Raw genomic sequence first — 11,778 nt, 5'->3', positions numbered from 1 at the left:
GAATGGGAGAGAAATCCTTATAAATCCATGATAGATTAATAGTCAAATTATAAGGAACTTGAAAACGCCAACAAAAACAAAAGCAAACCAATGACAATCGATTCTACATACAGGCAAGTGAAGGATACACAAGCCTCCTCAAAAGCAGATCTATGCATGATCAATAAATACAAAAGGATGTTCACATCACTTATCATTAGAGAAATGCAAATCAAAATCCACAATGAGATGTCATCAAACCCCAGAGAGAATGACTATATACATGTTTTTCCACAAAAATGTTCAATATTGGTGAGGATACAGAGCAGGGTACCTCTCATACATTGTGGAGAATTTGAATTTGTATAGACATTTGAGAAGTCAACAGGAAGTCTACTTAAAGCCAAAAACCAATCGTGGAACTACCACATCATGGAGTTGTTCTCAATCTACCCATTTCTCTCCCTCCCTCTCACTGTGTGCGCACAGAGAGTATATTTTTAAAAAGTTGTATTTTTTTTTTTAAGAATTAGAAGTTCAACTAATCTGGGCTCATATGAGCTCATAGAAACTGAACCAACAGCCAGGGAACCTACATGGACTGACCTAGGCCTTCTACTTATATGCGACAGTTGAGTAGTTTGGTCTTCTTGCAGGACTCCTACCAGTGGCAGCAGTTACTGTCTCTGACTCTGTTGCTTGGTTTTGAGACCCCTTCCTCCTGCCAGGTTGTCTCATCTGGCCTTAATAGAAGAGGAGGTGTCTAGTCTCACCGCAACTTGATATACCATGGCTGGCTGATATTCCTGGGAGGCCAGCCCATTTCTGAAAGAAACAAAGCAGGAGGAGTGGGGGAGGGAGGCAGGGGGAGGAACTGGAAGAAGAAGGAGGGGAAACCTTGGTTGGGATGTAAAAACAAACAACCCCCCAAAAGTCAACAATAAGCCCCCACAAACAAACAAACAAACAAACAAACAAAAAAGAATTAAGTATTTATAGGTTGCCACCACAGAGAAATAATGGACACTTAAGAGGAGATATGTAGTGTAACTATCAAGAGAAACAGACTTTTAAGAAGAGATATATAGTATGTATTAATCAACCCAATGATCACTATATGTATATCTGAATATCACCTGCATCCCATACATGAGTAGAGTCAAACGGACTAAATTGATTTTAAATACAATGTAAGAAAAAGCATATTTCTTTGTTATATTCTTCAGTGTTGTGATGGCTACTCATGGTAGTCATATTGATTACATCTGGGATTAAATGAAATCTAGCTATCTGGGTACACCTGATTTTATTATTATTATTGTTATTATTATTTAAGACCCTTATTAACAGGTGCTTGCAGTTTGTTGACTTTTTTAAAAATCAAGTTGTAAACTTCTATTACAAATTAAAACTGAAGTTCCTAAAAAAATCTTAACTTGAACAGATATGAAACAATTTAAAAAACATTAAAGGTGTATTGAGAAAAATCAGATTTTTTAAAAAAAAGTTTGTCGTTACCGAAAAGAGACATCTTTAGGTAAAAATAATAAAAACCCCACGCTGCATAGATAATGTAGATAGTTCTAGTGTATCTGTTCAACAGGAAAAAACAAACACTTAAGGTCTTCAGCTCCAATCTTCGTTCATTTCTTATTACTGGAATTTCATATTCATTTCTTCTTGTTGGATGATCAAACCAGATGGTAGTAGAAACGGTAAGCCGACATTTACTCAGCCTCGCCCTGCTCAGCCTCTGGAAAGGACAAATTCTCAGTGGGTGGATCGGCTGCTTTTGTCTCTTTGCCATCTTGGGTTTAGGATTCTCAGGGTGTCTGTGCTGATAATTGAAGTTGCAGCGTTACCGACATTGAGGTGGCTGTTGACCTTGGGTCTCGTCTCCTTGCCCTCTTTATTGTGGTCTTCTCTAGGCTGTCTTTAGCAAGGAGGACTCCTGTGGAATCACGGTCTGTAATCCTGATACATATCCTGTCTTACTGGTCTACCTTGCTCTCCTGAACCCTGGTTGTCTGCACCTTCTGTCAATTCTCCTTGCACAGGGTTGGAATACTGTGGTCGAGAACCATAGGGTCTCCTCAAGTGGTAAGGTGGAACCTTGTTTGCGACAGGGCCAGCATTGTTGGACTTGCCTTCAGGAGTGCTTTCCAATCCCTCTTTTTCCCCACTCTAATTATTCTGGCAATTTTGCTGGTAATTGCGCAAAGGACCTCTATGGCATGGATAGCGTCTATAATGGTTACAGTCTGCTGCATATTCACTGCCTTGAACAGGAACTCCACCAGGTCCTGTAACATTTGTTGCCTCAGCACCTTTTTCTCCTTCAGTATTATCAAACTCCCTATCTCTCCATCTCTTACACTGTGGATGTTCTACTCGGGTTTATTCTTCTTTAGGGCAGTCTGGTATACAAATACATCTTCCTTGGTGTCACTCCTGTTGATGAAACCATATCTGTTCATTACACTGAACCATTTTCCTGTTCCCAAAGCTTCCTCTTGATGACCTTCCTGGCCCCACTAGTGGGCGCCATGGATGTGAGGCCGTCCAGGCCGCCACTACCCATGCCAGGCTTGGTGACAGCGGTGCTGAGGGCAGCGGGCAGCTGCTGGGTCTCTGGCCTTGCTGCTCATGGTCCTTGGTGGGGGATGGCAGTTAAGGCAGGATCCTCCCAGGGTGTGATGGTAACTAGGCCAGCGGCCGAGGTGGGGCTTTCAAGGCTCTCTGCTCCTGCTACTGTTGGAACTGAGGAGTTATTTCTCAATTAAATCACTTGAAGTGGGAAGGCCCACTTTTAATCCAGCACTGAGGAACAGAGGGAGGCAGATCTCTGTGTCTGAGGTCTGCCTGCTCTACAGAGCTAGTTCAAGGACAACAAGAACTAGAATTGCACAGAGAAACCATCTCAACCCGCATTCCCAAAAGCTTACTTCTCTGGAATTCTGGCATATACTGAAACCACCCAGACTTGTGGACTGAACAACTACTGGATTCATGGACTTTCTGTTGGTAGATAGTCCTTGTTGGATTAGAAGGACTACAACCTGTTCATTAGAATGCATCATTGGATGAATATATATATATATATACATATATATATATTCAGATGTATGTATATGTACATATATTAACACATATAATATATTGACATATATTATATATATATACACACATACACATATATGTATATATATTCATTCTATCAGTTCTGTTCCTCTAGAGAACCCTGACTAATACAGGGATGCTCAATGGTTTTGTGATGAATCAACATCTAAGTTGTTCTATTTTTATCTCTATGACTTTTTTGCATGAATATGTGGCATGCATGTGTATGTGTGCTCATTCACATGTGTGTGGGCACACAGCTGTTTGCATGTATACACATATGTTTGAATGCATGCGGGGGACAGAGGTTGACATTGGGTGTCTTCAGTCCCTCTCCCCTTTTATATATCGAGGCAGGATTGCTCACCAAATCTGGAACTGGTTAATTCAGGTAGCCTAGCTACTCAGCTTGTTCCAGAAATCTCATTGGTCTGCTGAAGACACTGGAACTGGAGGAGAGCGCCACAGTCACCTGATACTGACATGGCTTCTAGGCATCCGAGCTCCGAGCTCTCATCCTGTCCTCACACTTAAGTGTTAAGTCCTTTACCCACTGGGCCATCTCTCCAACTTCTGTGATATTTTTAATCTTTAAATATGCATATCGCCAAATAAAAAGCTAGACAAATTATTTACCGAATGTATTTGTTAAATGCCATTGTCAATTATCTGATTTATATCTGAATTATTTTACAACAGTTTATCAAGTCATCTATGAATAATCATTTCCCAAGGTTGCCTCACAGTACTCGTTAGGATATTCAGACATGTCAGAGTGAGGCAGAAGGTCATTACAGGCACCTTTGCTTTCTGACCTCAGGGAGATATTTCACTGCTTCACAGGGGAATGTGAGGTTTCTTAGCGATTTTTAATAGATGCTCTCCATCGGACTAATGAAGTTCTATTTTATTGCAGCTTTGCTAAAAAAATTTTTCATTAAGGCTCAATTTCATAAATTGCTTTTTCTGCATCAGTGGTGTGATGATTTTATTATTTTCTTCATTATTTTGTTAATGTGATTAATTAAATTGATTTGTTCCCTTCTTTGGGGGAAATATTATGAAGTACAATGTGCATACAGAAAAGAGCACAAACCTTAAATACATAGTTCAGTGAATCCTGACAAACAGATGTAGGGTGATTGATGGGCAGTCAGATGAAGACACAGAATGTCCATTGGGTGCTCCTCCCATTGTAGAGACTAAGTCATCAGAACCTCAGCTTCTTGTAGCACTCATGAGTTTTTCCAGATTTGGGGAAGGGCCATCTGGCTTTCCTCATTCAACAGTATGTTTGTGTAATTAATCCTAGTTACTGCAAACAGTATGCATTTGTATTGTGGTTGATTCTCATTTTGGGACAGATTTCTCTTAAATGAATATGCGACAGTTTATTTGCTCATTCTACGGCTTGTGCGTGTTTTGGGCTTATTTATTTTGGGCTGTGCTAATTAGTTCTCTTGAAGACACACATGCATGTACTGCTAGGAGGGGCGTTTCTGAATCAGAGACTATTATGGGTGTATCCCACATTTGTAGAGACTATTGAACAGCTTTCCAAGATGATTGTACCAATTTACACTTTCACCAACAGCGTATGAGAGCTCACTAACAAGCAAGTGTGGGTATTATTATAGAATGATTCCTTCCTTCCTTTATCCTCCCCTTCTTCCATCCTTCCTATGGAAGTGATAAAGAGCAGAGTTGGCCAAAGGTCAAATGGAGTGAATATCATGGTTTTTAATTATGTGCATTTTCTTTCATATGAGCATGTAACCTTCAAGACATTGCCAAAAAGACATATTAAAGGAGTAGATAAGAAATGCTATTATTATTATTATTATTATTATTATTATTATTATTATTATTATTATTATTCGGTTGTGAATCATAACAACTGCTGTGGTGTAAATGTGACCTGTCTCTCAAAGGGTCATGTGTTTGAACACTTGGTTCCTAGTTAGTGGCTTGTAGCCATCCCACTAGAATCTAACGTGGTGAACCAATGGTTTTAGTGGGGTTACTCACAGGAATACGATGAAGGGTTACTTACGGGAGAATGGACGATTCAAGGGCAACCGAGTCATCAAAAGCCCGCCTCAACATGGGTGATAACTCATGAAAACTGAAGCCCTGGGGTGCTTTCTATGATTTGGGGGCAGCTCAGCTGGTCTGAGAGTCTTACTCCTCAGCTGATACTTTGGAAAGGATGGAGCTTTGAAGGTCTACTTTTAGAGACTTCTTGAGTTTTTCCTCTTGTTTACTTTCCAAGTCTTAAAGAGCTTCCCTCAAGGATGGCATGTTTCACCTCAGAGGAAACTGCAACATAACATTTGGTAATATCAACAAAGAAAGTACCTCATATACTGTTCTTTAATTGGTAATTATTGTAGAACAATATTCTATTTATATTTTAGTGTTGTTTTACTTTGTGGTTCTAATGTCTGCCATTTTTTGAGACCCTGTGTTTTTCATGAAATGGACACAGCACTGTGTTACAGAGTCCTGCTGGCCTTGGTTTCCAGTGGTGTTCTCCATGGTAACTCTTCAGCCTGTCTGAAGCAGTGGTCTCCTTCAAAGGGTCATGGGTTTCAGTACTGAACAGTCTCTACAGACTTTAGTATTAGAGAATAGGCCAGGTTCAATTTTAAGAATAGGAAAAACTTCCAAATTCCCAGGCATTATATATGTGAAATTATCCTCCATCAAAATGGGAGGGCTAAGAATTTAGACTTTAAAATAGAGCAACTGAATATCATAACTAGCATATGATAATGCACGCAGTGTGAAACATATGAACATGGATAAAAATATCAAGAAGCCACATCTGTGTGTAGTGACAGTTTCATGGAGTCCTAAAGCTTCGCAGTGAGAATAATTCATGAGTGATGTTATTGGTGTATTTAACCTTAAAAAATGAAACATCATCATGGGCCATCTCCTTCAAATCCTATTTTTCTTTCTCAGTCTACTGTGTCATTTAAGTTACATTAAGTGATAATGATGTCATTACTTAATGTAATTTATCATTGTTTCCAGTCTATATGTCCATATCTGTAAATTTTTATTTTCCATTTATTGTTTAATTATTTTGACCATTTTATATACTACAAAGTGTTGTGATTATGTTTAATTTTGCCTCATCACCTTATCTTTCCCTCACTCCTGCCTTTGTCCTTCTTTTTACTCAACTAGCCTTGCTTCTGCTGTGTGTGTGTGTGTGTGTGTGTGTGTGTGTGTGTGTGTGTGTGTGTTTGTGCAAGTGGTCATAGTTTCTGTGCTCATGATTTCAATATCAATGTCATATCAAGAATTCAGTGTTAAATAGCATTCATTCCCATCCTCACACTCTTGTATTCTTTCTACTTCTTCTTCTGAGATGATCCCCAAGCCTTTGAGGGGTAGTTGGAGAAGCCCTCTTTAAGGCTGAGCACTCAACAATCACTTATTCCCAACACAATGACCAGTTCTGAAGCTCTGCTTTAATTGTTGTTCATTGCAAAAAGAAGGTTCTCAATCATCTTATTGTCCCACTCCCTAACCCCAACAACATTCCCTGTTAGTCACATAGGTCAGAGAAACAGGTAGGCTAACTCCAAGTTTTCGTTCTCCTTCTTCTCCTCCAAATTCAATACCCAAGTCTCACTCTCATCTCTGCAGCAGACCGTCTGTTTCAGCATCTCTCTCCTTTCTGCTCTCATCTCCACTAGACCATCTAGATCTTCTCCTCCAACTGTCTTCCATATTCAGCCCTCTGCATCGGAATGCAACAGACATTTCCTGGGAACTCACAAGTCAAGCCTGTTAGAGAAGCAAATAGGTAACAGGTAAGCAAGCTTAAGGTCTTCATTATCTCTCATGTCCTCCAAACACAGCCCCTCAGTCTCACACCCAGCTCGGTAACACACTACCAGTTGGGGCCTCTCCTTCTTCTCTGTCCCCATTTCCAGGGGACTAAGCAGATCCCGGTGGAATACCCTGCCTTCATCCTTCCTGTGGACACTTTTAGCTTCCCTCTTCCAGCACATCCCCATTATAAAGTGTTAGTTCTCAATACCTAGGAACACATTGCATTCAGAATCCCTAGTGGCTACATCTGGCAGGATCCAGAAGCATGTGCTATCAGGAAACACACAGTCACCACACTCTCCTAAGAATCAAAGAGAGCAACAGAAATCAAGGAACCAATCATCCACTCAACAATCAGCACTTAGAAGTGCAATCATCATCCCAAACCCTGGTAACCAAGATGCCAGTGTAAAAACACAATCAATAACAGTCAGGACAATGTGTCTCCACTAGAGCCCAGCAGCCTACCATAGCAGGCTCTGAGAAAGGCAGCATAGCTAAAGCAAAAGAGAAGGGGCTCACAGAAACGTTTATGAATATAATGGGGGGTCCTTAAAGAGAAAATGAACAAATTCCTTAAAGAAATCTCTGCAAGTGCAAACAAACAGTGGAAGAAAATGAATACAATAGATCAAGGCCTAAAAGAGGGAATAATATTAATAAATAAAATCCAAACTGAAAAAAGCTGAAAAATAAAAATAATTAGAAACTTATACAGAAACTGAGAGTCAAGTCTCACCAATAGAATATAAGAAATGGAAGAGAGAATCACAGTCATTGAAGACAAGACAGAATAAATACATACCTTGATAAAAAAATGTTAAATATAAAAACACTCCTGGCACAAAACTTTTGGGAAATCTGGGACACTATAAAAACACCAATAGATAAACAGTAGGAATAGAAGAAGGAGAAGAAACTCAGTCAAAGGCACAGAAAAAAATATTTTCAACAAAATCATAGAAAAAAATTCCTAACCTAAGGAAGAAGATGCCTAAAAAGGTACAAAAATATCCGGAACACTTTCAAATAGACTGGACCAGAAAAGGAAGTCCCCTGATACATAATAATCAAAACCCTAAATATACACAACAAAGAAAAAATATTAATATTAAAAGCTGCAAAGGGAGAAGACCAAGTAACGTAGGCAGACCTATTGGGATAACAACTCACTTCAGACTCTAAAAGCCAAAAGAACTTGAACAGATGTTTTACAAACTCTAAGTGACAACAGATGCCAGCGGAGACTACTGTCCCAGAAAACTTGAAATCACAATATATGAAAAAAGAAAGCCATTCCATGATAAAAACCAATTTAAGCAGTGTATACCTACAAAACCAGCCCTACAGAAGTTTCTTAAAGGAACACTTCAACTTGAAGATGCTAACCACACCAAAGAAAACACAAGGAAAGAGTAATCCTAGACCAACAAATCAAAAGAAGGAAAAAACTCACACCACCATAACAGCAATAAACAAACACTGCTAGCTGATAACTCTCAACATAAATGGTCTCGATTCCACAATAAAAAGACAGAGACTAATAGAATGAATGTGAAATCAAGTTTCATCCTTGGACTGCATCTAAATAACACATTTTAACACCAAGGGGAAAAGGATTGAAATAGATATTCAAAGCGAATGGGACATAAAAAACAAGCCAGTGCACTTAATTTAGTATCTAACAAAGCATATTTTAGATCAAAAATAATAAGAAGGAAAAAAAATTCATCAAAGGAAAATTCAACCATGAGGACATTGCAATTTTCACATCTATGCATCAAACAAAAGACACCCAAGTTCATAAAGAAACACTACTACAATTAAAAACAAAACAAGGATGTCCACATTCCTCCTATCTACTCAATATAGTACTTGAAGTCTTAGCTAGACCAATAAGATAACTGAAGGAGATCAAGAGGATACAAATTTGAAAAGGAAAAAGACAAAATGCCTTTATTTGTTGATGATATGATTGTATACACAAGGGAATTACCACAAACACTTTCAACAAAGTAGCAGACTATAAAATTCATTCACAATATCAATAGTCTTCCTATGTAAAAATGACATATAGACACAGAAAGAAATGGAAACAACACTCTTCACAAGAGGCTCAAAGAATATAACATATCCTGGGGTGACTCTAACCAAGTACGTGAAAGATTTGTATGATAAAACTTTAAGTGATTGAAGAAAGAAGTTAAAGAAGAAGACATCAGAAAATATGAAGATTGTCATGCTCATGGATTCATAGGGTTAATATAGTGAAGATGACCATCCTACCCAAACCAATAAGGGTTAAATACAATCCTCATCAAAATTCTAACATGACTCTTCACAGAACTTGAAAGGACAAATTTTCAGCTTTTCATGGGAAGAAAAACCTCAGGATAACTAAAATAATTCTGAATAATAAAAGACCTGCTAGGGATAATACCATCCCTAGCTTCAAGTTGTGCTACAGAACAATAGTAATAAAAACAGTGTGGAATGGACACAAAAACAAATAACTGGACCAATGGAATCTAATTGAAGACTCAGGCATAAACCCATACACCTATGAACATTTGAGTTTTTTATGGAGAATACCGAAATACACACTGAAAGACAGCATATTCAACAAATGGTTCTGGTCAAATTAGATGGCTGCATGTAGAAAAATCCAAATAGATCTATACTTATAACTGTGTACAAAATTCAAGTCCAAATGGATCAGAAACCTCAACATAAAACCAGATACACTGAACCTTATAGAAGAGAAAATAGGGACCAGTCTTGAACTCATTTGCCTAGGAAAAGACTTTCTGAACAGAATACCTATAGCACAGGCACTGACAACAACAATTAATAAATGGGACCTCATGAAACTGAAATGCTTCTGTCTGTAAAATGACACCCTTATTCTGAAAAAGTGGCATCCCACAGAATGGGAATCGGCTTTTATCAACTACACATTTAATGGCATGCTAATATCCAAAGTATATGGAGAAGAAAAAAAACCTGGATATCAAGAAAACAAATACTTCAGTTTAAAAATGGGGCCCAGTTCTAAACAGAGAATTCTCAAAAGAAAAAACTCAAATTACTGAGAAACTCTTAAAGAAATGTTCAATATCCTTAGTCATCAGGGAAGCGCATATCAAATTGACTCTCAAATTTCATTTTACACCAGCAGAATGGCCAGATCAATAAAACAAATGACAGCCTATGGTGACAAAGATATGGAGTAAGGGAAATACTCATCCATTGCTGGTGGGAATGCACACATGTACAGTTACTATACAAATCAGTGTGGTGGTTCCTCAGGAAGATGGAAATTGGTCACCTCAAGAGTCAGCTATACCATTATTGGACATAAACCCAAATGATGCTTTATCTTACTACAGAGACATTTGATCCATCATGACCATAGCTGCCCTATTCATAATATCGGAAACTGAAAACTATCTAGATGTCTGTCAACAGGTGAATGAATAAAGAAAATGCATACATTGGTACATTTACACAATGGAGTAGTATTCAACTGTTAAAAATTAAATCATGAAACTCACAGGTAAATGGATGGAATGACAAAAAAAAAAACATCCTGAGCGAGGTAATCCAGACCCCAAAAGACAAATATGGTACATATTCGCTTATGCTTCTTAGTTGTTAAGTCAATCATCAGCTAACTAAACACCGCAGAGGTTAGGTATAGGGTAGGGGACTGGGGAGAGCAGATAGACCGTCCTGGGAAGGGGCAGTAGGATACTTCTAGATGGAAGAGAAGGCATGAAACTGAAATGGGAACATCAAGTGGGGGGGAATAAGGGAAGAGTCTGCTAGGTAGTGTGGATACCTAATATAGTAGAAACTTCTTAAAGTAATAAGTTTCCATGCTACAACTCAAATGACCATTAATTTTAGCTGTTTATCATATTATATGAGCCCTAACTGGACTTCTCTTGTTTCCAAATGAAGTTTCCAGTATTCAATTGAATTGTTGGCCAAAGGGGTCTCATGGAAACCCCAAACAACTCAGGCTTGATGTTGGAGGTCCTTCTGTATACGTGTTGCTTTTATTGGTTGATGAATAAAGCTGTTTCAGCCAAGGGCTTAGCAGAGTGAAGCCAGGCAGGAAATATGAACAGAGATACAGAGAGAGTAGGTGAGTCAGAGAGATGCTATGTAGCTGCCAAAGGAAACAGGCACTGGAACCTTATCTGGTAAGCCACAGCCTCATAACAATACACAGAATAATAGAAATGGGTTAATTTAAGATATGAGACCTAACTAGAAAGACGCCTAAGCTATTGGAAAGCAGTGTTGTAATTAGTATCAGGGCTGAGTGGCCGGAAAACAAACGAGCAGTCTCAACTTTTTATTTGGAGATTTTCTCCAAGGTCATATCAGGACCTCCCTCTGTCTTATTTTTCTTTTCTTACTTTATTAAAAATGTATTTTATTCTTATTTATTTTACCCTCCAGATCCTTTGCACATATATTATGTCTTCTGGCTTTATACTTTTATGGGATTTCTATGTGTGCAAATAAGTGGGTCCATGCATCTATATCGTTCCCCTCTGTTTGTTTGGTTCTACTCTAATTTACTTATTTTATTTTATGTCGTATTATACTATGGTCTGGATGAGAGGGGATCTGGGAACCAAGTGGGAGGAGAATGAGGAGGGGGAAAAATTATCAGGACATATTGCATGGGGGGAAATTATTTTCAATAAAAAAGATAAGAATAAGGGTTAGAAAAGATGCATAACAAACTTAGAAAATTATTGATTTTTAAGAAGAAACCCAGATTAAAATCACAGTTAACTAAAGTTGATTTATAAA

The 11,778-nt window shown here is 38.3% G+C and overlaps 1 pseudogene; it reads right to left on the bottom strand.

The window, feature by feature from the left end:
• Positions 1-1,706: 1,706 nt before the first annotated feature.
• Positions 1,707-2,575, bottom strand: LOC125402304 (Y-box-binding protein 1 pseudogene; annotated as a pseudogene).
• Between the last annotated feature and the right edge of the window lie 9,203 nt (positions 2,576-11,778).

Source organism: Myodes glareolus, chromosome 22 (assembly GCF_982192425.1).
Source record: "Myodes glareolus chromosome 22, mMyoGla1.1, whole genome shotgun sequence".
In the NCBI taxonomy this organism is placed as follows: domain Eukaryota; kingdom Metazoa; phylum Chordata; class Mammalia; order Rodentia; family Cricetidae; genus Myodes; species Myodes glareolus.
This window is presented reverse-complemented; position numbering and strand designations above follow the sequence as displayed.